The 3,899-nt window shown below is 42.8% G+C and overlaps 1 pseudogene; it reads left to right on the forward strand.

Annotated features, from left to right (window-relative positions):
- The first annotated feature begins 2,868 nt into the window (after nucleotides 1–2,868).
- LOC102877052 lies at nucleotides 2,869–3,237 on the forward strand (annotated as a pseudogene).
- Nucleotides 3,238–3,899: the final 662 nt, after the last annotated feature.

Here is a 3,899-nt window from a genome sequence, read left to right on the forward strand (position 1 = left end):
CTTATTTTTTTGCCCATGGCTTTAGAGTAGTGTGAACTTTCCCCCTTCGTTACCATTGGTTCTTGAGCATATGCTAGTTATTGAAACGGTTCTGTGAAATTGAAATGGTTCCAAAGTTTTTGTTAAAGTAACTGGGTATTCTTTCCAGCCTCCTTTGATACTTTTGGGATTGTTCAAGATTTTGCCTATTGCTTCCTTCATTATTGCAAGTTGAGGTTTGAATTTGTTTTTTAGTTCTTTCACCTTGAGAAACAGCAATCTAGATCTTCCATTTTTATTTTCTAAACTCCAGCTCTCTGCACATTTAGCTATAATATTTTGCTTTGTGTTCTCAAGCTGCCCTTTTGGGATCTCTTGTTTATCTCTTTCGCTTCAACATTTCTTTCCTTTCTTTGTGGCTTTCCTGATGTTCTAGTGCAATTTTCAGCGTTTTTTCTGACATATTTTTGTCTTTTCTTTCTCTCCAGTTTTTGTAATGACCTTTTTGCTTTCTTCATGGGTGATATCCTTGACATTACCCCACAGCTCATATGGTCTTTGATCATTAGTGTTTAATATTTCAAGCCTATTCTTGAGATAGCATTTGAGAAGCTAGACTTTATGAAAACTGGGACATCAGGATCAGAGGAAGACTCATCAACAACCTGCATTATGCAGATGATACGACTTAGCTTGCTGAAAATGAGGAGACCTTGAAGTGCTTGCTGCAGAAGACCAAAGACTATAGCCTTCAATATGGATTATTACATCTGAACAGCAAGAGGACAAAAATCCTTACCACTGGACCAATAGGCTATATCATGACAGAGAAAAGATTGGAGTTGTCTTCAATTTCTTCTTACTTGAATCCATAATCAACACCCTTGCCAGCAGACAAGAAATCAAAAGTCTCATTGTTTTGGGAAAATCTGCTGTCAAAAAGAAATGATGTTAATTTAAAACTAAAGTGTACCTGATTCAAACCATAGTATTTTCTATTATTTGCTATACATCTGAAAGTTGGATAATAAATAAGGATGACTAAAGAATTGATTCCTTTGAATTATGATATTGGAGAAGAGTATTGAAAATCCCATGGACTGCCAAAAGAATAAACAAAAATGTCTTGGAGAAAGTGAAAACAAGGTTCTCCTTAGAAGTGAAGAAAATGAAACTTTGTCTCACATACTTTGAGAGAGTTCTTAGGGCAGACCAGTCCTTCTAAAGTTGGAAGGTCAGTGGAAGGGAAGAAGATGCTTTGCAAGATGGATTGACACAGTGACTATCATCAGGCTTGAGTATATTAGAGCTGATGAGGATGGCACAGGCGAGGGCAAGGTGCAGAGGTGTTTGTCATAGAGTCGTTGAGTAGTAGTCAACTTGACAGCACTAATAACAACAACACGTCATGTCATAATGCAGAATATGAAGCTTCATGGTACATTTTACCTCTGACATTTACCAGACTCCACAGGCAAGTTCACTTAGTGACATCACTAAGCCTCAGTTTTTACATCTGTAAAACAGGAACAATAACAAAACTCCCTAATTAAGTTGACAAAGGGATTAAAGTAATGTCATAGTTCCTTACCTGTGGCACTGGGCTCAGATGTGTTTGAGATGATAAATATGGCCCAGGATAGTTCAGGTGTCAGATCTGTTGTTCATATGGTTGCCAAGAGTCATATTCAGCTTGAATGCACTTAACAATAACAACAACAGGAAGCTCTGGTGACCTAGTGGCAAGAAGCTGCACTGCAATCCCAAAGGCACGCAGTTCAAATCTCCAGAAGCTCCACTGGAGAAGGAGGAGCAATCTCCGCCTGTGCCAGCTGGATCCAATTAAAAGGAAGGAAAGAAGGAAGGAAGGAAGGAAGGAAGGAAGGAAGGAAGGAAGGAAGGAAGGAAGGAAGGAAGGAAGGAAGGAAGGACAATAACAACAACATCACGATGCCTATATCAGTGACTAAGGGCTCAGTTACTAACTGAACAGTGATTAGCTCAAGCCCACACACTGCATCACAGGAGAGAGATAGTCTCCTTCCAGGACTATTTACAGCCTTGGAAACCCTGTGGGACAGTGTGACTTTGCATACAGAGGCTGCATGAGTGGGAATCAGCTAGATAGTGGAGAGTCTGCCACAGCTACCACTTACTTGCTCTTCTGAATCATCACTACACACGTCAGACTATCTGCTCCTTGAGACAATGAGCAGAGACATCCTTTTTGCCTGGAAAGCTGGAGAAGCTTCCTGACAGGAACGCTGTATGTTCTGAACTGGGTGGAAATGAGGAAGAATAACGTTTCTCCTGAAGAAGAAATTAAACAGGTGTGTAAGGACTATGAATACAACTGATTGACCTGTGAAGGAAGTATGTTATCCTATTTAAGCAAGCATGTGTTAATAGAGTGAATGGCCCCGGGCTGAGCTAGGAAAATTGAAAGCTGAATGAGAACCTCTTGGTCTGTGGGAGCAGCACAAGGGAACCAGTGCTCACAATATAGTGCAACGAGACTCCTGAAAGTCCACAAGTCTAACTTCAGGGACTTAGAAGGACATTGAGAGCAAAATATTTCTCAGAGCCAGGTCGGCTAAGGATAGTAGAGAGGAGATCCTTTGGGTCTATGGCAGCCCTGGAGAAATGACTAAAGGGACATGGTCAGACCTCCCAACTCCATCCTTCCTTCGTTATTCTCTCAACTACCAGCCAAAAGAGTAGGGGTCAGAACACACCCAGAGGTGCCTCAGAGGACAGGGCAGACAATCAGCTTCTACTGAGAACGGAGAGCAGTTCTGCACAGGGGCATTGCCAAGAGTCAAAATTAACTCTAAGGCAATTAACAACAGAAATGAAGATCCTAGGCCCATGGACAGCCTGACAGTCACCATGAAGGTCAACCCTTTTGTGACCTTAGACTGCAGTAAGAACCTCAAACGCCACTTCAATGACTGCTCACACACGCGCAGGAAGATCATGCCCTCCCAGCTCTCTCACGAGCTGTGGCGGAAGTACAACGTGCACTCCGTGCTCGTCTGCAAGGACAACGAGGTCCAGGTGGTGCGAGGACACTGCAAAGGTCAGCAGGTTGGCAAGGTCGTCCAGGTGTACAGAAAGGAGGTCAAGGTGACCTGAATTAAAATAGTGCAGCGTGAGAAGGCTATCGGTACAACCGTGCACATGGGCAGTCACCCAAGCAAGGTCGATATCACCAGGCTGAAACTGGACAAAGATCAGGAAACAAATTCTAGAACATAAACCAAGTCTCAACAAGTTAGAAAAGAAACAGGTAAATATATGGAAGACCTGACAGAAAATGCAGAAATTAATGTTACCTGTTGAGCAACCACGGTTTAACTAGATCTCTAGCAAAGTACAAGTTCTTGCAAGCTTTCTAAACTTTCCCTTTCGTTGTTCCGAAGTGGCTCTATAAATCTGCCTTTGCAATTTTGATTCATAATTTCAAGAATAAAAATTGGAAATGTTTCCTAGTTGCAAAAAAAAAAAAAATTAAAATAAGAAGGTCCTAATAAAAGAAGCACAGGCTCGTGGGAAGCTCTCCTTGCCAGAAGGCAGGAGCGTGGTGGTGGGGAGTGCAGGAATAGTGGCAAGATTTGGAGTGGACTGCTTTTCCTGGAATGTGTTTGACGTGCAGTTTTGCTCTGTCCCTGGAGTGAGGCTAGCCAGTCTGGGCCTAGGGTTTGAACCAGGAGGTGGCCTTAAGCCCAAAGGGCCAGCTTCAAATTGTCTTCCTGTCAAACATTCTTCTAGGTGGTATAGCACTGGTCTGTGCGTTGCTGTACAGAGGTAACTCGTAGTTGCTGTGATGCTGAAGCCTGTGACAGTGATGTGCCAATCGTGGTAATGGGCACCCATGGTGGACAGTGTTGGCTGGAGCTTCCCGACTAAATCAAGCCTGG

Source organism: Elephantulus edwardii, unplaced genomic scaffold, assembly GCF_000299155.1.
Source record: "Elephantulus edwardii isolate Elephantulus edwardi_28Jun2011 unplaced genomic scaffold, EleEdw1.0 scaffold00174, whole genome shotgun sequence".
NCBI classification, from domain to species: domain Eukaryota; kingdom Metazoa; phylum Chordata; class Mammalia; order Macroscelidea; family Macroscelididae; genus Elephantulus; species Elephantulus edwardii.